This window comes from Hibiscus syriacus, unplaced genomic scaffold, assembly GCF_006381635.1.
Source record: "Hibiscus syriacus cultivar Baekdansim isolate YM2019G1 unplaced genomic scaffold, ASM638163v2 tig00111650_pilon, whole genome shotgun sequence".
Taxonomy (NCBI): Eukaryota; Viridiplantae; Streptophyta; class Magnoliopsida; order Malvales; family Malvaceae; genus Hibiscus; species Hibiscus syriacus.
This window is the reverse complement of record NW_024063146.1, coordinates 2,424,091-2,449,017: the sequence shown is the minus strand read 5'-3', so window position 1 is coordinate 2,449,017 and position 24,927 is coordinate 2,424,091. Positions and strand designations below refer to the sequence as shown.

Below are 24,927 nucleotides of genomic sequence, written 5' to 3'. Positions count from 1 at the left end.
TGAAATGCTAATGACTAACCCAAACTATTTTTTTATCAACAAGATCCATATTAACTTACTATTTTAAATTAAAATTCAACTAATAATTTGGTGTCGTATACTAAAATTAAAAATGGACAAAATTATTAAGATATTGTTGCTAAAAAAATGACTCGAATAATGTGAAGCAGGAATTATTTCGTGAAATAAGGTGTTTACTACGGTTGAATCGGAGACATCAAGAAGGAAAATGCGTCTTCAATGGGGTTGGGGAAATGCATGGACAGCAATGCTTCTCCCCATCTGATACACTCTGCATGCAATTCCATGGTAAGTCACTCTGTTTCAATTGCCAATTGTTGTAAATAAGTAAGAGAACAAAATTGCAATTGACGTTGGCACTACAACACGTCTTCGTGTGTAACGTCAGAACTCCAACACGTCTTCAATTCAGACTATAACAAATACTCTATTTCATAAAATAATTCTTCTTCCATATTATTTGAGCCATTTATTTTTTCAACAACAATATCCTAGAAAATTTGCCATTAAAAATGACTTGTATTCATGATTTTGAAAAAGTTACGTCATGTTTGATATGAGAAGGAAGACAAGGCAAGATCCTCATGTTTGAGTAGTCACTCTCACTTTAGCTCAATTACTCATTATTTATCTTTTGCCCAACTTTTGTTTCTTTCATCTCTATGGCACAAATTATCATTAATTTTTTTATTTTGATTATGCCAAAATTAAAGATCTTCATCGCCCATTACTTGTTCCAAAATTATATATTTATAAAGTTATTACTTTTATTTAAAAAAATAGGGACTTAATTGAAATAAATATATAGATAATTATTATTGTAATTATCCCTAAATATATAAAATAAAATTATATTTTTTCTGGCCGGATATTTGACACCTTAAATCCTAACCCGACCTGACCCGAACCCGACCCATCTTTTTGAGATAAAATATGAAACCGACCCTATCTAAAATAATATATTTATAAATATATTACTTTTATTTAAAAAATAAGGACTTGATTGAAAAAAATAAAATATAGAGGGGTATTATTGTAATTTCCTTTATATATATAAAGTAAAATTACATTTGTTTTCAAGTCAGATAGGATATTTTTACCATAATACCACCCGATCCCTACCCGAACATAACTTTTGAAAAACTCGACCTGAACTTAATTATTTTAAAAGATAATATGATTTGATCGGATCGAGTCAGAACCTGTCGGATTTGTATAATGCGCCATCTCTAACCGCGTGCAATTGTACCTGAAAGGCTGAAACTGAGCCGGCACCCGAGGATTCTACAGTATATGCTCATCAACTCAACTTCTTCCCTCTATTTCTTCTTCTTCTTCTTCTTCTTCTTCTTCTTCTTCATCATCATCATCATCATCATCATCTGCCCTTCCTAACAATGCGTCACAACTTATTGTCCGTTTCAACTTCACTCTTTTCGTAATTCGCTTCCTCATTTCCTCCGGTATTCTTAAAGTGGTAAATTCCACGAGATAATGTTCTCAAAATAATTAATTCATGAGGTAATGCTATAGTCGGATTAATTGCTGATATAAGGTGAACGTAGGTCGCCATGTACTCCGGGCGACGTAGGAGGTCGCCAAGGCATCTCTGCGAGCTGTTGGGCACAACCTCTTGGTCCATGCAAGCCCCGCGACCAAGCAGGTCGCCATGCGTTCTTCACGCCAGAAGCTGTTGGCATGCGTGTGTTGGCCCCCTCACTTCACTCACCAAAAAGGGCAGCTTGTTGTTTACTTCCCTGCGTGCTGGCCCCCTCACTTTGTCACAATCCCATGCATGCATCCCATCCAACGTTCTATTAGGGTTTGATATGTTTTGTTCAATCCAGCACACGCATGCCAACAGCTTCTGGCGTGAAGAACGTATGGCGACCTGCTTGGTCGCGGGGCTTGCATGGCGACCAAGAGGTTGCTACCCCGCAGAGATGCCTTGGCGACCTCCTACGTCGTCCGGAGTACATGACGATCTACGATCTTACTGTAGAATTCACCCTATATCAACAATTAATCCAACTATAACATTATCTCGTGAATTAATTATTTTGAGAATATTATGTCGTGGAATTTGCCTCTTAAGAAGTAAACATTTCCACGTTCTCTCCTGGTTGAATCACTGAGTGACCCGTCGAGTGACAGCGTTGAAAATTTTCCCGCTGTGTTCCTTCATCTACTTCAACGACCACGTTCGCATTTCCTTCTGTTGTCGGAGCACTCGACTCGGTGTTACTGTTTGCGTTCAGCACAGTGGTATTTGACCTGCCGGGTTTGGCATCGGAAATGGTATCAGTGAGTTGAGCTCGACAAACGGGACAGGTGACGTGAAAAGCCAACTAATCTTTGATACAATCATGGTGAAAAACGTGAGAGCATTTGGGTAGCAAACGCAGAGTTTCATCGTCTTCGAACTCTCTCAAACAAACTTCGCATTCCACCGCTTCTTTCCCCGTTTTAAGGTCTTTGTCTTTCACACGAGAATATTCAAACACCGGAAAACTCTCAATCACAGCCTTATCTAGACCTTCAAGCCTTGAACTTCCCAAGGTGAAAGCTGCCGTCGAAATATCAACGGATTCGTTACGGTGGATGATGCAAATGTAGAGGAAACCAACGAAGAAGAAAACGCAAACGATGATCATAACGATTAGCGTCATGGAGTTAATCGAGGGATATAACTGGTCTTATTATAATGATTGTGAGTATCACGGTTATATCGCGATTGTTATTACGGTCGCATATAATTATTTAAATATCTGGTGGCGTTATTTATTACAACGTGTATGTTTTAGACAAGTGGATGAGTTGGTTTGCGTTTTGATCGTGAAATAGGGAGCAGAGGTGGCTATCAGCCTGCTTAATACTTGTTTCTCTCGATGATTCTTCACCTTTGATGGGGTTCCTTATTAATTTCTTATCTTGTATGGATACACAAAATAAATACCGAAAACTACATCATACAATGTATAATTCTACCACGTTTATGTTCAAATACTTTCAATACATTTATTACAAATTTCTTTTATGTTCATATAAGGGTAAAGTGCACAAATGGTCTGTAACACCCATATGCCGTAATACCTTTCTGTACATGAAATACATATGTCACATCATTTTTAAAATATTTCATCTTTTATAAACCCGTAAAATTTTGTTTCTAGATTTTATTAAAACATATGGTTTTTAATATAAAGCAAAACGTTAATTAAAATATGATAAAAAGTTCTACTTAAATACAATTCAGAGCATTTTTCATACTTTAATTATATGTCAACTAAATTTTTCCAAAACACACCAGATTGTCCTATAGTTACTAAAGAGTCAACCTTAATTGATGATATCCGTTGCTACTGCTGCACTCCTTATTTGCTTTGTCTCTTTTTTTACCTATGCGTTGAAGCAACACACGTTAAGTAGTTACTTAGTGAGACATAATATTGTAAAGAAATCTTTATGTATACTTAAGTATGCCATATTTATTTAATTCATACTAAATCGTATATTCTTTAAGGATTCTATAATCCTCCTTAGTTACACTGTATTCCATTCCCAATTATCTTAATTATTTTCAATATGCCTAACATACCTATCTTTCTTTATATTTTTCTTTTTCCATTTATCTCTTTAGTCAATATTCTTTATTTCCATTGAGAGCATCCATTCGTACTTATAATGCACCATTATGCATTTTCATTTATGACATTCTTTCTTGCCAATAATGCACTCATATGAATTTCAATTATGGTATCTTTTCATGCCGTTAATGCACCCATATGCATTTTATTTATGGCATCCTTTCATGCCATTCTATACAACGTTATACATTGTCACACATCTAGTCTTTTACTCAAAGGCATTTAATCTTTCATCTAACCGGCATAATTGACACCTTTCTGTCAAATGCATAGCTAGGCCTCAAAGGCACTTAGCCTTTCATATAACTGCATAATTGACACCTTTCTATCAAATCCACAACTAGGCCATTAGTCTTTTATTTTTAAACTATTTTTACTCTAATAATTATTCATAATATCACTTAACTCTTTCAATTCATTATAAATTCTATAGTTTGCAAACGTAGTGCCAAAACGATAATTCACAAACTTATTATAATTTACGTGGGTTGCACCCCCATTGCAAATACAGAAATTAACTCTTTTTAATTTATTATAAACCTTATACAAGGTCACCCTTAGTGCTAACATGGTAATTTACCAACTTCCTATTCATATTCATTTATTAAGATGCACACGTAGTGCCTATACGGTAGTTCATCAACTCATGATGAATTCCGTGGGTTGCACACATCGTGCCTGTACGGTTATTCATCAACTTATGATGAATTTCGTGGATTTGCACACATAGTGCCTGTACGGTTATTCATCAACTCGTGATGAATTCCGTGGATTTGCACACATAGTGCCTGTACGGTTATTCATCAACTCATGATGAATTCCGTGGATTTGTACACATAGTGTCTGTACGATTATTCATCAACTCATGATGAATTCCGTGGATTTGAACACATAGTGCCTGTACGGTTATTCATCAACTCATGATGAATTGGATTTGCACACATAGTGCATGTACGGTTATTCATCAACTCATGATGAATTACGTGGATTTGCACACATAGTGTATGTACTGTTATTCATCAACTCATGATGAATTCCGTGGATTTGAACACATAGTGTCTGTACGGTTATTCATCAACATAGGATGAATTCCTTGAAATACACACTTAGTGCCGAAATGGTTATTCATCCACATAGGATGAATTCCGTGAAATGCACACTTAGTGCCTATTTGGTAATCACCACATAAATATTAAACAATCATACATGTATGATTAGTACAATATATAGTTAAACAATTAACTGCACTCACCTGGCTTACCTCACTATTATATTCAAAACGCAATTTTGACTACTCAGCTACTTTATCTTTGCCATTTGTTTTGCTTGACTCGGAAGCTTGATTTTGATCTACTCAAGCATCCAACAAAGACATGTACAATATTAATTGTTAGTATATTTCCTAACAATTATACTTAAGAATTACTCAAGGGTACATATTATTAACTTTCTATAACAATATCAGCCTATTTTTAACATTTCTGGCTCACTAGTATCGATACTCCCATCATGGTATCGATACTACTATACTATGGTATCAATACTACTATACTATGGTATCAATACTCTATTACGGTACCGATATCATTTTTACATTCTGTGATCAATGGTATCGATACCCACCTCATTGTATTGATACTCTTCTCTTGATATCGATACCACTTGAATCGGTATCGATACTACTCAACATATTCTACTGATTTTAAGCTATAGTATCGGTACTATTCTATCAGTACCGATAGCTGTGCCCATATTTCCAGTTTTCAACCCGATTATCACCCAAATAAGGTCAAATTTCGTTATGATTACACCATACAATACTATTAAACTCTTCTTTACCTATTAATACTAATTTTCCTTCATTTATATACTTATAATATCTAGTATCCTTCAAGATCATTTGATTCTAAAAATCACACCATAATTTCTAACTTGTTTTAAACTCATTCAATGCTTCTAATCTCTCATTTACCTCTTTGACAATTCAATTATAGCAATAAACATCAATAAACACTCATATATTAACATATCATTTCAAAACCCATTTTCTAAAATCTCTTTTATTTCTTCTAAATCATATTTTTAATCCTATATAACCTTTCCTTAAGCTTATATATCACTTAAGGTTACAAGAACTACCCATAATCAAAAGGAAAAATTGATTGATTAAAGTTTACCTTTGGAGCTATGGAGGAGAGCAAACTCACGGGAAAAAAGAATAAGAGGAAGATATAGCTTCTTCGATTTTTCTTTCCCTTTTTCTTTAATCGCTAGAATTTAAATGAGTTTTAATTTTTTTCACTTAAAAAGACCAAAATGCCCTTTCATTAATATATCTCTTACACATTAGTCTTACTTAAGTCATTTCTTAAACTTTACCCTTTTATTCAATTTATTCCTCCAAATTTTTAATTCCTTTCAAATTGGTCACTAACCTACTATTTGGGGTATTACATGGTCCCTCAATTATATGATGTCATTTTATTGAGTCTATCGACTATTAAAAGTTACAAAATGGTCCCTTGACTATAGATGGTTGCTTTGTTGAGTCCTTCGATTATTAAAAGTTACAAAATAGTCACATGCCTATTTATTTTATTCCAAACTCATTTTTTTCTGTTAAAAATTGACGACAATTTGAGTTGAACGTTAACATGCTCACTATGATATAGTAAAATATGATCTCATAATGTCAAATGACTATTATATCTCAATATGCATGTTAACGTTCAACTCATACGACTTTTAATTTTTTAATGAAAAAGGACGAGTTTGGAACATAATGAATAGTTAGGTGACCATTTTGTAACTTTTAATAATGAAGGGACTCAATAAAACAATATCTTATATACTCAAGAGACCATTTGTGTACTTTATCCTTCATATAATTAATATGTAATTTGTGTATAACTGTACAACTTTTGATAGGGATATTATTTTGTAACCTATGTTAGTATATGAATTTGGTGATGGAAACAACCTTATTTCATCAGCTGTTAATGGTTTATCTTTAGTAGTTTGGACAAAATGTTGTCATTGGTGAGAGAAGATAGGTATTTTTCTAAGAGAGAGAGAGTTGATCATAATAGGGAGCTTAATGGTAAAATGGAAGAAAACGATCAAATCCACTACTAAATCGTAGCCGTTTAATATTTATAGTGTTTATAGTTGGTAGTATCAGACATAAAATTATTATTATTTATGCACTGTAGTTGAGTATTTAGAGGCTTGTATCCAAAGGATGTGTATTTCTTAGAGACTTCGATAAATAAAAGGTGTTTTTTTATATTTTAATTGACAAAGAGCTAACAATTTTATTTGATAATTTTTAATCTTTCCTACTCCTTAATTAAAAAAGAGAGAGAGAAAATATTTAACTTCCTTAAAAGATGTCTTAACTTTTACTAGAATTTCAAATTTTAATTTTAATTTTAATTTTAACTTATAATAATTCATCTTTACATCGAGGTAATTGATAAAAATAATTAAATTTTTATACATGAATAATTATGTAATTGAATTCCACTAAAATATAATTATGTAATCAAATGAGACATTATTGTAATTGTCTATAGTTTTCGAGATTATAAAGATTACTTAATATAATGTATTATTTGTAATTCATGGAACAGTTTCTTTTTAGAGAGGAAAGGAATTTCGACAAAATTTAAACTACAACTCTCATTTTAAATTGATCTTTAAATTTTTAAATATTTTAATTTTATCACTAAACTATGACTCTCATTATAAATTAGTCTTTAAATTTTTGAATATTCTAATTTTATCCCTAAACTATGACCCCCTTTCTAAATTGGTCCATGAACTTTGGAATCTTCCAATTTCATCCCCAATTTCATCCAAATATGTAATTAGTTTCAACGATAGTTTAATATTTTTTTCAAACATATAATAATATAAATTGGCCTAACGATTTTATTAACAAGTGATATGATTAGTATATGCGTATAATTTGGGATGAAATTAGAATGTTCAAAAAAGGTTGGGGGCCATTTTAGAATGAAGGTCATAGTTTGAGAATGAAATTGAAATGTTCAAAAGTTTAAAGACTAATTTAGAATAATAGTTATAGTTTAAGAATGAAATTGAAACATTTAAAAGTTTAGGAATGGATTTAAAATGAGGATCATAATTTGAGGGTGTGTGATGCAATTAACTCTAAAAATAATAAAATAATCTAAGAAACTACACAGAGATAAGAGATTTAAAATATTAAAAATGGGAACGAACTCCATAGATCGGTGGTAAATGAATTGTTATTATTCGTTGAGGTTTTCAGTTTGAACACCAAAAATACCAGGAGTACGAGCGTTTAATTTCAATTTTTTTAGAGTTATTTTTTAACATATACTATATTGTACTTACTCCATATATATATATATATATATATATATATATAATGGGTTGCAACCCGACCCGGCCATTCTAATGGGAAATAACTGCCATTCCCTCCTACACATACTGTACCTAACGGTCATTTGAAGTTTAGTAGTTGATGCTTTGAACTTGGAAGAGGAAAACAGCAGCAAAGAAGCATCCGATTGTGGAACGAAGATAGAAATTTATGGTTTTAATCATCATTTTTGCCATACCCTATCATTATTTTACTAATATTATTTTATAATTATTACTTAATTATTATTAATTATAATTTATAATTTATTATTTTTATTTTTATAATTAATATTTATTATTTGTATTTTATCTTTTTTATTTTTATTACTTATATTTATTATTATTATTATTATTTAATATATATATATATTATAAAACCCAAATCCATTACAATTAAACCTGTTACATCAACCCAAACCCAAACATTACAGCAACCGGGCACTATAGTAGCCACAACCCAACAACAAGCCCAACATCCCATCCCAACAAATCCTTTCCACTCATACATCCATATCCCGAACAGTTCCCACTGTGGTCCCCAATGCACTTGCAGCTGCTGCTCCTCGCTCCACAACAGCTCGCAACACGCCAGCCTCCACGCTAGCCTCATAAGCCACATGAGCAACACCACATGCCAATGCTCGACCACGACAGCCCCAAAACAACCATATCAACAACAACAAAAAACAGAGGACAACATCAATATTCTTTTAATTTTGAATATTACACTTGTAAAAAAATGGGATATAAAACTCAAATTTCATTTTGTACGCGGGATTAGATAGTAAAAAAAAGATAATGGAGACCTCTCGCTTTTGTTTGTAAGGTTCGTAGGAACCATTGTTGTTCCTCCTCGTTTTTTTCCTCTACTTCTATTTTGAGCATGCATGTAAGAAAAAGAGAATAGAGAGGGAGTACAAGCAGTAGGTTACCTTGATCGTTTGGGGGTTCCTTATCGGAACCTAGGACGTTGGCGGTCGAGTGTGTAGCATCGGGAGGTATACAACCTAGGGGGCTCTCATTTTGTTGTTGGTTTGACCCTAAATTAGGGTATTAGTATTCTTTTAGGGTTTGGTTATAGAAAATCAACCACTGATTGTAACACCCATTTCCTATATACGTTACCGCATATGAGTCCAAGATGTCACATAGAGTTTGCAAAATAGTATTTTTTCCGAAAACCAGTAAAATTTTGTTTCTTTCTAAAATAATTCAATTATATAAAAAATCATAAACTACTATAAACAAATGATAGCATTGAAATAATTCAACTAGAACATTAGATAATTAAACCATCATTCGTAATTAATAATAAACAATATCATCCATTTGAAATAGATAAAATGTTTCAAAATTTTAAGTATAATAACCGTATAATATACATGCCAACTAATATTGTCAAAAGTCAAAAGATGCCATATTGAATATGGAGTAGATTTGATTCTTTTTTTTTTAAAAAAAAAGTTGATACTGAACCTGACTCCTTACTCCTGGATGCTTTCTTCTACTTATGCGTGAAAATCATCACACGCTAAATATACACTTAGTGAGACATTTAATTCTATTAATAAGAGTAAGTAATAAAATAATAAAAATAATAAAACATGCTTACTATCACATAAATAATAATAAATCATCATATAAAAGATTATTTACGAATCAAAGAATTCTCATGTAACAATTTAAATCAAATCAAATCAGAGATCAACATTACTAAACCTTTACTTTCAAATAAATCATTCACCTTGCTCACTTCTTAGCCCAAAGTAAATTAATGAGAATGTACGGTATGCGAGTCTAATGAGCATACGCTATAATGCACAAGTACTGTAGAACACAATATTAGTGTGCCAATTTAAGGAACACATCGCACTATCTTTTCATACTTGCAGGCACTATCGTCAGTTATACGTCAAACTTGTGCCATAAAATGCATTCCTGGTACTTTAGAACCACTGTCACACAAACTTCAGGTTACGTGCTAAGTACCAACACACCATCGTCACTCAAACGTCAAGTTACGTGCCCAATATCATATAATAGCACCACTGTCATACACATGACGTCATGTTGCATGCTAGAAATATAATGCAGCTGCTAGTGGCACCACCGTTACACATGTGTCCTCAGGTAACATGCCAAGTATCATATAATGCTTTAACCCTATGGCATGCCAATTATACCTATGACTCTCAATACATTTACAATGAGCATTTCCATTATTTCACATATCATTCACTTTTCAAGGCTCTTTACCATAATCAATAAAAGCAAATATCATTGACAGTATAAAATACGGTGGGCAGTTGTTGAGTTAATTGATCGATGAAATAGCAAAGAGGGGGTTGAATTGGCAATAAAAATTTTGGTGGAAGCTTTTGCAGAAAATAGAAAATAATTGCACATCGATTTAGAGTGGTTCGTCTTTCTCAACCAAAGTCTACGTCTACTACTTTAGCTATCCACACTAAGGATTTTCCACAAATTCACTAATTTGTCTTTCTTTTGAGGACAAAGAGTAACCTTACAAATCCCTCAAGAATTATACCCCAAATTCTTGAGAACACTCTCTCTAAAAGAGAACAATACAAATTTTGCAAACTTACCTCACAAGGCAATGTGTTTGCACAATTCTAGAAGGAGAAAATAACACTCAAAGATGATTACAAATGAGCATAATATGTGTTCTTGAAAGCAAAATAATATTGAAGGAAAATTTGCTTGAAATGTACAAACTTGACGTTTAATGCTTTATCTCTTGTTTCTCAATGAATTCTTTTAGATCAATGGCTTCAGAACTTGTTTAAATACACCTTGGATTGATTCTAGCCGTTGTGAATCATTTGGGTGATGTTAGAGCCGTTGTAGTGTGAAAACCCTATTAAAAAAGGCTGTTGGGAGCGTGGGGTATCGGTACCCCTTCAATGAGTCTCGGTACCCCTTCAATGAGTCTCGGTACCTACAGTGTAAAATTCAAATATTTCGATCGTTAAATGACTAGGGGTATCGGTACCTTTAAGGGGGTATCGGTACCCATAGGGCATTCTATTTTTCTCGGAGCCAAAATTTGCATAGGGGTATTGGTACCCTATGTAGGGTATCGGTACCCATTGGGCAATCTGTTTTTCTTGGAGCCAAAATTGGCTTAGGGGTATCGGTACACCCTATGAGGGGTATCGGTACCTCCTTACTTAAACATTATTTTTGGCTCAGTTAAGGCTCGAAATACTTTGTAAAATTGTTTCAAAAATATTTTAAGATTAAAACACAATTTTACACTTAAGTAAGGATTGAAATTGATATTTGAAAAACTTGGAGTAATATTTTCATATTCGAATAATTTAATCGAATATACCTAAAAATAATTATAAAATCTTAAATTCAATAACACTTAATTTGTTATATCGAAACATCAAAATGTTTTCAACAATCTTCCCCTTTTTGATATAACAAAACATTTAAGAAATTTTAAGATCATTTTTGAAATCAATTTGGAATCATTACTCCCCTTTACTATATTCTCCCCCTTTTTGTTAAATCAAAAAGACTCTAAAACGTTTTTAAACAATGGTTTTTGAAAATTGAGCCAATTGAAATTTAGATAAAACTTAAGCTGCTAAGATCACAATAATGAGAAAGATTACCCATTAGTTCCATAAATCAATATTCATAGATAATGTGTAATGGTAATTGGTCATATATTCTAGTTGATGAAAAATGTAATAATTAGAAATTAAATCGAAACTCAAATAACTAATAAGCATTCAAATATCATTCAAACAAAAATAAATAAATATAAGCATTTAAGTTCAAATATTCAAACATCCATATCAAATTCAAACATTCAAACATCCAAAATGTTTTAACAATGAGTCCTAAGTTCAATCCAAGAAAACAAAGCAAGGTAAGGTTTAATCATCCATAGGAGGATCGGGAGGAGATAGATGTGCCCATATATTAGCCATATCTCCTGTAAGTGCATCACGTCTATCATCCACATCATTGAATCGATTATCCATTGCTTCGCTGTTAGCTCGAATCTCTCATTGATTCTCCAATTGTTGAGTACCCATAGCAGTCAAGCGGAACTCTAATGATGCAAACCTCATATCCAATGTCTCCATGGGTGAGCTAAAGTATGGAGGTATTGGATCCTCTTGCCGTGCTGGCTCATCTTCGGGTACATGATCGTCGATATCTTGAAATAGCTCTTGAAGTTCTGGATCATCATTTGCTGCCGGTGCCGGAGGTGCTCGTGAAGAACTAGCTCTCGATGTTTTCTCAATGGATCGAACCCATTGGTCATTTTCCTTCTTCTATCCCGATTTCTTTAAGGATGTCAGATTGATTTCGTTTTTGAGAGGGATGACTACATCAAGCCGAACCTTAAGTTGGGCTTTGATAAACAAGTTACTTAGAAGATAACCGTAAACTAGAGTTTCACAAAGTTTCTTATTAGGGACAAGTTTACGGTTTCAACAAGTTCAGAAAAGATAATTTGAGGTATGTTTATTTTCTTATTATTCTGGATACAATGTATCTACCAAAGGTCTAAAGCTATAAAAGTGGAGTATTTTCCTCCGGATGGTCTAAACCACTAAGAGATCATCAGATAGAGAAAACGATCGTGGTGATCTAACACACTCGCACTCGACTTGACCTTGTAAGGAGTACCTACTACTTCTTTTTCATTATCTAAACCGATATTATCTAAACCAAATGCGTTAGCAATGTAATCTGAATCAATATAAATGAATTAACCTAGAAGATATGATTGAATTCTTATTGCTTCGGTTCTAGGTTGATTTTGGATACAAACAACATGAATATAAAATTCAAACAAGTTGTTGGTAAACTATTGGTTCGAGTTGAAAAAGTTTATCAAATTTCCAAGCTTGTAAGGTAGGAAGATATCTAAAGTTCATTTCTACCATAGCTCGAAGAGAAGGAATATGTTCTTCCCGAATTTTATAAGACTCGAAAATATAAACAAACCTATGGTAAAGATTATCCATATGGCCAGGTTCGTTGAAGCATGAGTTTCGAATTGTCATTTCAGAATCATCGAGATTAGGATTTTATAGTTGGATAGGAGGTGGATTTGGAGGTGCGTTTGGTGGTCGGTTTGAACGAATAGATGATGAATTTTTGAGACATTGTTCAAGATATCGGAATAAGATAGATACCTGCAATTTAAAACATATGTATGCAATATAATCAATCCCAAAACTGAAATGAGTCCTCAATATTTCAAGGTTTTCTAAAATAATCCTAATGGGCAATTTTGAAAACTATGTTTGAAAATCAATATGTAGTTTTCAAAACATAATTAAATCAATTTTTTTTAAAACTCAAAATATTTTTTTATTTCGAAAATTTGAAATTTTTGATCAAATCTTGTATTTTTGATGAAATTGGTTGTAGAATCTAGTTTAGAAACATCATATAATCAATGCCCGATATATAGTTCAACCTAGAACTAATCAAAACTAGTCCTAAGTTCAAAAATCAATAAACTAGTGCTTCTAGGAAAATACCTTGAAAAGTTTTAGATTGAGAGGAAAGTGATGATTTTTGCATGATTTTGATGATGCTAGTAGGATTAAGAGTTGAAAAATGAGTGAAATCCGACTTGAAACCGTTGATTTTGGGTAAAGTAGAGATTAGGGGTGAGAAAGAGAGTGAATAACGAATGAGGGTTTTAAGGGATTTAGATGAAAATGATGATATTTAGGGATTTAAAGCCTAAACCCGATAGGGGGTATCGGTACCCTTAGTGGAGGTATCAATACACATTCAAAGAGGGTATCGATACACGATGAAGGGGTATCGATACCTAGTGCACAGAAAAGTTAAAAATTTGTATTTAAACACTCAAAATGCTAAATTAATTTGCTCTAGTGGTATTGGTAACTCATATTACGAAAATTAACTATGTTCAATCAATCAAATCTATCATTAAATTTTATTTGAACATATAAGTAATTTTTCTCTAAAGATCATAAACTCCCCCTAACTAATAGCAAAGAATGCAATCAAAAATATTATTTTTATAGGCATTTTTCAAAAACTGATTAAGAGTGCTAAAAATCTTTTTAAACACTAAGTGAAGATAGTCAATTAAACCTAATTCTCTCCCAAGTGTCCAAATCTCTCTTTATCTAAAGGTTTTGTAAAAATATCCACTAATTGGTGCAAAGTATCAACAAATTATAGAACTATATCTTTTTTAGCGACATGATCTCTAATGAAATGATGCCTAATTTCAATGTGCTTAGTTCTAGAGTGTTGGATGGGATTTTTAGTAAGACAAATAGCACTAGTATTGTCACACTTGATAGGTATGGTACCTACTTCAATTCCATAATCTAAAAGTTGTTGTTTCATCCATAAAACTTGTGCACAACAACTACCGGCTGAAATGTATTCCAATTTAGTGGTAGATAATGCAACACAATATTGTTTCTTTGAAAACCAAGAAATCAACATATTTCCTAAGAATTGACAAGTACAGGAGGTGATTTTCCTATCTATTTTGCATCCTCCATAATCCACATCAGAGAAAGCATGTAAGCTAAAGCTAGAGTCTCTAGGATACCAAAGTCCTAAACTAGGAGTGTCCTTAAGGTATCTAAAGATTCTCTTAATAGCTAGTAAATGTGATTCCTTAGGACATGATTGAAATCTAGCACATAAGAAAACACTAAACATAATGTCCGATCTACTTACGGTTAGATAAAGCAAAGAGCCAATCATTGACCTAAATAATTTAACATCCACACATTTACCTCCTTCATCTTTGTCAAGCTTTCTTGATGAGCTCATTGGAGTGGTATGAGGTTTCCCATTTTCTAATCCAAATTTCTTGAGCATATCCTTGACGTATTTTGCTTGATTGATGAAGATTCCATCTTTTCTTTGCTTGATTTGGAGTCCCAAGAAAAATGAGAGTTCCCCCATCATGCTCATCTCGAATTCACTCTGCATTATCTTAGAAAATTCTTGGCAAAGAACATCATTAGTAGAACCAAATATTATATCATCAACATAAATTTTAACTACTAATAAATCTTTACCTTTATGCTTTAAAAACAATGTAGTGTCAACCTTCCCTTTTGAAAAACCTTTTTCTATCAAAACGTTTGACAATCTTTCATACCAAGCTCTAGGAGCTTGTTTTAAACCATAAAGTGCTTTTTTGTCAATTTAAAAACATGATCTGGAAATTTTGAATCTTCAAAACCAGGAAGTTGTTCCATATACACTTCTTCTTTTATAAAACCATTTAAAAATGCACTTTTAACATCCATTTAATATAATTTAAATTCATTGAAACATGCAAACTATAATAACATTATTATTGCTTCCATCCTAGCTACGGGAGTGTATGTTTCATCATAGTCTATGCCCTCTTCTTGAGTATAGCCTTGAGCAACAAGTCTAGCCTTGTTCCTCACTATATTACCACTTTCATCAAGCTTATTCCTAAATACCCATCTAGTACCTACAATAGATTTATTACTAGGCCTTTCAACTAATGTCCGTACTTTACTTCTCTAAAATTGATTTAACTCTTCTTGCATAGACATAATCCAATGTTCTTCATTTAATGCTTCTTTAATATTCTTAGGCTCTATGAATGAGATAAATACAACATAATTATATATATTTATAAGAGAAGATCGAGTTGTTACCCCTTTGGATGGATCACCTATTATCTCACCATCCTTGACATAGTTGTATTCTATTGGGTAAAAGGCTTCCCTTTCTTCAATGGTTGGATTCTCGAGAACATCGTGAGTTTCCTCATCTTTCGTTTCTTCCTTTGATGATGGTTCTCCAACGTCATGTCTAACGTCATTTGCTTTTATAATACCTACGTCATCAATAACACAAGAATCCTTCCTCAGAAGGGGATTATCATTGAAAACAACATCTATAGACTCTTCTACAACTAAAGTTCTTTTATTAAATATCCGATAAGCTTTAGAATTTAAGGAATAACCCAAAAAAATTCCTTCATCACTTTTAGCATCAAATTTGCCAAAATTTTCTTTACTGTTGTTTAAAACAAAACATTTACATCCAAAAGGATGAAAATAATTAATGTTAGGCTTTTTATTTTTGAAAAGTTCATATGGAGTTTTCTTTAAAATTGGACTAATCATTACTCGGTTTATAACATAACAAGCGGTACTTGTGGCTTCAGCCTAAAAATATTTTGGCAAATTGTTTTCACAAAGCATGGTTCTAACAATTTCTTCTAAAGTTTGATTTTTCCTCTCAACAACTCCATTTTGTTGAGGGGTTTTAGGTGCTGAAAAATTATGGTTAATACCATTAGAATTACAAAAATCAGTAAATCCAAGATTTTCAAATTCAGTACCATGATCACTCCTAACACTAGTTATGGAGTAACCTTTTTTCGTTTTGGATTACTTTTGAAAACGTGATGAATTTTTCTAATGCTTCATCTTTAGTACTTAAAAATAGAACCCAAGTATATATAGAATAGTCATCTACCAATACAAAGAATATTGTTTTCCACCCAAGCTAATAGTCCTAATTGGCCCAAAAAGAAATATATGGATCAATTGTAATACTCTACTAGTTGATACATCATTAATGGACTTAAAGGAAGCTCTTTGATGTTTTCCTTTAGCACATGCATCACAGATTTTATCTTTATCAAATTTTAGCTTTGGCAACCCTCTTATTAAATCTCCTTGAATTAGTCTTTGTAAAATACTTATGCTAGTTTGTCCTAGTCTCCTATGCCAAAACCAACTATCATGTTCATCCTTAGCAACTAGGCATAAATTAGTCATGTTTATTGAATCTAGATGCACCATGTAAATGTTTTATATTCTATGACCAACAAGCATAATCTGATTTATCAATGACTTTAATACCAGTTGTTTCGAATAAGACATTGCATCATTTATCACAAAATTGACTAATACTCGATAGATTATGCTTTAACCCATTCACATATAAAACATCTTTAATTTGTATGGAAGAGGTATTACCTATAGTACCTATACCTTCAATGTGACCTTTTGAATTATCACCAAAAGTCACCTCTCCTCTATTTTTGTCGTTAAGCTCGATGAACCGGCTCTTGTATCCGGTCATATGTCTTGAGCATCCACTATCAAGGTACCATGAGTTTGAACTTGTTTCTCGTGCCTTATAGCAATGCTCTTTTCCCTACAAACATAGATTAATTTTTGATTTTTGGTACCCAATTTCTTTTGGGTCCATATTCATTAGTTTCTAAAATTCTAGTCCCCTTGGGTATCCATTTGTGTAGGATATCCTTATCTTTAGTAGTAATGAGTTCTTTAGGAACCCATATACTTGTAACGATTTTTCCATTAGAGGTTCTTCAGGGACCTCTATGATTGTAGTTTTTAAAACTTTTTCTTACAAAGTTGGATTTTGAACTTTCTCCACTTTCAAAACGTTTTGTTCCAACTTTATTAAAGAAGCTTTAAGATCATCAATTTTATTTTGATGATCATCATTTACTCTTGAAAGTAAATTATGTAAATCAATATTTTTATTTTCAAACTCATCTAGTTTGATTTGCAAATCCTTAATTTTACTTTCAAGGTCAACATTGGTCTTAGATATGAGATTATTTTCACTTTTCAATTGTGAAATATCATTTTTGTATTTTAAAAATAATTTCTCTTAATCCGAAGCCAACCCAGTATATTCCTCTAACAGCTCACTAAAAGAATAATCTTCGAAATTAAATGAGCTTGAGGTTACCTGAGAATCCTCCCCGAAAGCCATCAAGCACAAGTTTGCTACTTTTTGTTTCTCTTAATAAGAAGCTTCTTCATCGCTCTATGTAGCCATGTGTGCCTTATGCTTTTTCTTGGATTAACCTTTTTTCTTTAATTGTGGGCAATCGTATTTGACATGCCTGAGCTTTTTGCATTTGTAGCAAATGATCGGGTCTTTCTCTTTTGTTTTATTCTTGAAGCCTTCATTTTGTTTGAATTTTCTTCATCTGTTGGGCTTCATTAATTTTCTGAACCGCCTGGAAAATAATGCCATTTCCTCGTTATCGTCATCTTCATCCGAATCACTCTAATTCTTTGTGGATTTGAGAGCAACTCCAACGTTCTTCTTTTTCTCCGTCTCTTTCTTTGTCTCGTCCGTATTTTCAAGGTCTACCTCATCTTGAAGTATCATTTCATGTGTGAAAAGAGAACCAATTAGCTCATTGAGGGTCAAAGATTTTAATTTTTTAGCCTCGATGATCGTCGTCTTCTTTGATTGCCAAGATTTTGGAAGAAAATAAACTAACTTCCTTACAAGGTTCTCGTTTGGAATGATCTCTCCATATGATTTGAGACCATTGACAATCGTGAAAAATCTATCTGTCATAGCTTTGATGTCTTCATCCTGAAATTTTCATAGCTATGAGTTAAAAGACTAATTTTAGATTATTTTACCTCATTTGTACCTTGATGAGTGATTTATAGTTTATCCCTATATCTCCTTGGCGGTTGTACAAGATGAAACTCTTCCGTATTCATCTGGTCCAAGAGCACAAAATATAATATAGATAGCCTTTGAGTTGAGCTGGAACATTCTTTTCTCTGCTTCACTCCACAATCTTGAATGAGTGGAAGTATCCATCTTCTATGATATTCCATACTCCCATGTTACTTGCTTGAATGAAATACCTCATTCTATTCTTCCAATAAGCATAATTATCTCCATTGAAGAAAGGAGGAGTGTTGACGGGCATTGAATCAAGACCAAGGTCGAAGTTTGAAGTGGAGGCCATTGATGACTTCAAATGAGTGAGGCTCTGATACCAATTGTTGAGTTAATCGATCGATGAAATAGCCAAGAGGGGGTGAATTGGCAATAAAAATTTTGGTGGAAGCTTTTGCAAAAAATAGAAAATAATTGCTCATCGATTTAGAGTGGTTCGACTTTCTCAACCAAAGTCTACATCCACTACCTTAGCTATCCACACTAAGGATTTTCCATAAATTCACTAATTTTTCTTTCTTTTGAGGACAAAGAGTAACCTTACAAATCCCTCAAGAATTATACCCCAAATTCTTGAGAACACTCTCTCCAAAAGAGAATAATACAAATTTTGAAAACTTACAAAAATACCTCACAAGACAATGTATTTGAACAATTCTAGAACAAGAAAAGAACACCCAAAGATGATTACAAATGAGCACAATATGTGTTCCTGACAGCAAAATGACTATTGAAGGAAAATTGGCTTAAAATGCACAAACTTGATCTTTAATGATTTCTCTCTTGTTTCTCAATGAATTATTTTAGATTAATGGCTTCAGAACTTGTTTAAATACACCTTAGATTGATTCTAGCCGTTGTGAATCATTTGGGTGATGTTAGAGCCTTTGTAGTGTGAAAACCCTCTTGAAAAAGGCTGTTGGGAGCGCGGGGTATCGGTACCCCTTCAATGAGTATCGATACATGCAGTGTAAAATTCAAATATTTCGACCGTTAAATGACTAGGGGTATCGGTACCTCTAAGGGGGTATCAGTAGCCATAGGGCATTATGTTTTTCTCGGAGCCAAAATTTGCATAGGGGTATTGATACCCTATGTGGGATATCGGTACCCATTGGGCAATCTATTTTTCTTGAAGTCAAAATTGGCATATACACCCTATATGGGGTCTCGGTACCTCCCTACTTAAAAATTATTTTTAGCTCGATTAAGGCTCGAAATACTTTGTAAAATTGTGTCAAAAATATTTTAAGATTAAAACACAATTTTACACTTAAGTACGGATTGAAATTGATATTTGAAATACTTGGAGTAATATTTTGATATTCGAATAATTTAATCGAATATACCTAAAAAAATTATAAAATCTTAAAATTCAATAACACTTAATTTGTTATATCGAAACATCAAAATGTTTTCAACAGTAGTTCATACCCAAAATCATTCAAACAAATCATTTGGCAAAGTAATATGAAATATGTAATAAAACGATTTGAAATAAGTTTCTTTTCAAACTATTCGAGGTTGACTTATAACAAGTCTTACTCATATCATACTTTAATAATAAAGGTAAAATTCACTCACCTGATATTGTCTCACTAGTAGTCCTACTATCGATATTCTTTACTCTTGAACTTTTTCCTTGAATTTGAATCACTTTGAGTTTGCTTTTTATCATGATTTACACAAGCATTATTTATCCAACACATACCAATTTCAAAATATAGGTTAGTATCATACTAACATAGGCACAATTTAATAATAAAATTCAGAAAATTCTATCGATACTTATTTGATTCTAGATCTATTTCCACTTAAATTCTAAAATATCCATATCCTGACAACTTGTAATGCCTTTAAAAACCATTATTATGTATTGATATACAAACTAGAGTTTAATTCCATTTCTTCTATTGGAAACTATACTTGAATATGATTCCAACCATATAAAGTACTCATTCCAATTCAACTTGTGCAATTTATAGTGAATTTTCTAAAATCCAATTTCCAGAATCTGTTTTGAGTAGAATCTGTTGCCTTGTTTTCTGACCTATCATTGATTAAAAATTTGTATCTTTCATTGTACAATTCAAAATCATTGTACTATACTGACATAAAAACAAAATGATATAAAAATAACATGCTAATCATTTTTATAGAAGTTTTGGTGATTTTTCAAACTTACTGCTAGATTTAAAAATCCAAACTATTTTCATTATTTTGCATCCTTAATTTCTTCATCAATACTTACTACTTGCATCTTGATCCTTCATCTTTTTTACTTTATTCAAATCAATCCCAACATTCCAGCATTGTAAAGATATATTCAATTCAATACATGCACCTTTACATAATTGCAATTCAATCCCATATTTCTTAATCCATTCGAATTCCACCATCACATTTAACCAGATTTGCAATTTGGTCTTATACCAACCTTTTAACTTAAAATTCAACATCCAAATATTAATTCTCAACATTGAATCCTCATAATTGAAAATTTTCACTTTAATGCTAATAATTCCCAAAACTTCTTCCTTTTTTCATTTTGTCCCTAAACCTTCATAAGATTCCAAATTAATCCAAGAAACTTTCTAAAGCTTGCTAAATCATCCATTCATCATGTCTAACCTCATCATAATTTTTATAAAAGTTTTCCCACTTACTTCCCTTGTGACCGAATATGAAGGGTCACCTAAGTCCAACTTTCCAACTTGATTCAAACATGAATTCAACTTCTAAACATCATTTTCATCTACAATCAAGTCCTTAACAATTTAAATTCAAACAATTTATTTCTAAATAAACCCTAATGGCTGAATATTAGTACTTCAATTTACAAGTAATTTCAATATCATACAAGCATGGAAATGATTCTCCAACATCAACTACACCATAATCAAGCCTTAGTTCATCAAAACCTAACATCCCCTTCACCCATCAATTCAAGAATTCAATGTTCTAAACATGGAAAACATGAAATAATGATTCCAAATGATAGATAATTTCATGGAGAACAACTTTGTATTTTATGTTTTCATCCAAATTCCAAATAAATTAGCTTGAAAAATCAAAAGAAAGTTTATTTCCTTACCTATGAAACTCGCGGCCACAATGCAGAAAGATGAACAAGTTTTTAATTTTCCAAAATAAAAATCTAAGCCCATTTTAATGATATAACCAATTAAAAATTCATTTATTTCAAAATCACCATTTTATCCTTAAAATCAAAAGCTCCATAACTTTCCACATGTCAATTTATTCATCCCAAGGTCGAAAATAAACCAAGGAGTTAGTAGTTACCAACTTTGCCCTTCGAATTTTCCAAAATTACAATCTAACTATTTTTCATCCAACGATCCAAATTGATTATAGAAATCTATCTTAAAACCAATGATTTACATTAAATCCTAAAAATTAAGTCATGGAATTGACATTTTTAACCTTGCTCATCATCCTTCAAAATTTCCTGAAAATTCGATTCGATTCAATTATTTGAATTTTTCTTGAACTTTATCGCTTTATAGCTTTTAATATAAAATCCGTACGAAAAATATGATTCACATGGATATGTTACTCTTGGGGGGTAAAATATTCATTTAGAGGGTTGTATTACATAACTTTTCAAAATTACACTTTGGTCCCTAAATTTTTCCAAAGTTTATAATTTAGCCACTAAACTTTTAAAAATTAAATTTTGGTCTTGGTTAAAATTTGGGGTATTATAATTCTATCCCCTTAAGAAAAATCATCATGAAATTTTCAATAAGTACCTGATGCAAAAAGATGAAGAAACTGCTTCCTCATATCTTCTCTTTCCCATGTAGCTTCATCAACCTTATGATTTCTCCAAAGAACCTTGATTAAAGGGAATGTCTTGTTTCTGAGTTCTTTAACACAATAATCAAGTATTTTCACCGGTTATTCTTCATAAGTGTGATATGGCTTAATTTACATTCCCTCATGAGTGATAACATGTGAATGATCCGATCGATATCTTCGAATCATTGACACATAAAACACATTATGAATCTTATCCTTTTCCAGGGGTAGCGCAAGCTGATAAGCCACTGTCCTAACTTTTTTAACAGTTTCATATGGACCAATGAATCTAGGGCTTAACTTTCCCTTTCGTCCAAACCTTAAAACCTTTTTCCAAGGAGACACTTTAAGAAACACCTTGTGTCAAACTTGATATTCTACTTCTTTCCTCTTTAAATATGCATAAGATTTCTACTGATCAGCTGTAATCTTAAGATTATTTTGTATAATCTTCACTTTATCTTCCACTTCCTTAATCAGATCAGGACCAATGATATCTCGGTCATTGAGTTTGAACCAATTTAATGGCGTACGACACTTCCTTCCATATAAGGCTTAATAAGGTGTTATCTTAATACTTGACAAATAACTATTATTATAAGAGAACTCTACTAAAGGCAAATACCTTTCCCACGATCCTTTAAATTCAATGATGCATGCCCTTAACATATCTTCTAGAATTTGAATAGTCCGTTCCGATTGTCTATATGTCTAAGGATGGAAAGCAACACTAAAATTAAGTCGAATTCCTAAAGCATTGTGAAATGACTTCCAAAACTTGAAGTAAACCTTAGATCTTTTTCGGACACGATCGAGACAGGTACTCCATGCATTCGAACAATCTCCTTAAAGTACAGCTCAACATATTTATCCACAGAATAATCAGCTCGAACTGGAGTAAAGTGTGATGACTTAGTCAATCTATCCATAATCACCCAAATTGAGTCCTTTTTATTGGGTGTTAAAGGCAGATCTGCTATAAAATCCATAACAACTCTTTCCCATTTCCACTGAGGTATGAAAATAGGTTACAACAATCCAGATGGAACTTGATGTTTTGCCTTGACTTGCTGAAATGTCAAACATTTACAAACAAACTCAATTATAGCCCTTTTCATACCTAGCCACCAATATCAACCTTCAAGTCATGATATATCTTGTTTTCTCCAGGGTACATCATCAAAGGATGATAATGCGCATTAGAGAGAAGTTCTTTCTTCAATTCCTCATCATTAGGAATGTAAATTCTCCCTTTATAATATAAACATCACTCAGGCTTAACCTCAAAATCTCTAGTCTCACCTTTTTCTACCTGCTCGAATCTTGATTTAAATTTTTCATCATTTCTTTGAAGATATTTTATTCTCTCCAATAAGATAGGAGTTATTCTTAACTATGCAATCAATACTCCACCTCCCTTTAATGTTAACCGAGCATCTAACGCTGGTAAAGCAGAAAATTTCTTCCTGCTTAAAACACATGCTAGAACATTAGCTTTTCCAGGGTGATAATCAATGATCATGTAATAATCTTTAAGAAGATCAATCCATCTTCTTTGCCTTTATTTCAGCTCCTTTTGTGTCAATAGATACTTTAAACTTTTATGATCGGTGTCGATGTAACATCTTTCGCTATATAAATAATGACGCCATATCTTCAAGGCGAACACTACTACAACCAACTTCAAATCATGAATATGATAGTTTCTTTCATAAGTCTTAAGTTGCCTTGAAGCATAAGTTACAACCTTACTTTCTTACATCAATACACTTCCCATATCATTACAAGATGCATCACTATACGCCACATAATCTTTTCCTCATTCTAGTTGTACCAACATTGGATATTCTGTCAAAATTTTCTTTAATGTCTCAAAACTTTCTTGGCACTTATCAGTCCAAATAAATGGTATATCATTCCTTAAAAGCTTGGTAAGGGGAGAAGCGATCATCGAAATGTTTTTCACGAACATTCGATAATAACCAACGAGTCCCAAAAACTTCGAACTTCAGAAACATTCTTTGGAGTTCTCTACTCAACAATAGCTTGAACTTTCTTGGGATCTACTCTTATTCCTTCTGCTGAGATAACATGACAAAGAAAAGAAACTTCTAACAACTAGAATTCACACTTTGAAAACTTAGAATAATTTTTTTTATCTCGAAGTGTCTGAAGAACAATACGAAGATGAGCATCATGATCTTCTCTTGTCTTAGAGTAGACAAAAATATCGTCAATGAATACGATTACGAACTGGTCCAAATATGGCTAAAACACTCGATTCATTAAATCCATGAATACTGCAGGAGTATTAGTTAGTCCAAACGGTATCACCACGAACTTGTAATGGCCGTATCACTCCCTAAAAGTCGTTTTAAAAATATCTTCCTCTTTAATTTTTAACTGATGATAACTCGATCGAAGATCTATCTTAAAGAACACCGATACATTTTTTAACTGATCAAAAAGATAATCGATCCCTGTAAGAGGATATTTATTCTTCATT

General features: G+C 32.4%; 1 pseudogene; it reads right to left on the bottom strand.

The window, feature by feature from the left end:
- Positions 1 to 217: 217 nt before the first annotated feature.
- On the bottom strand, positions 218 to 2,690 carry LOC120166940 (annotated as a pseudogene).
- Positions 2,691 to 24,927: the final 22,237 nt, after the last annotated feature.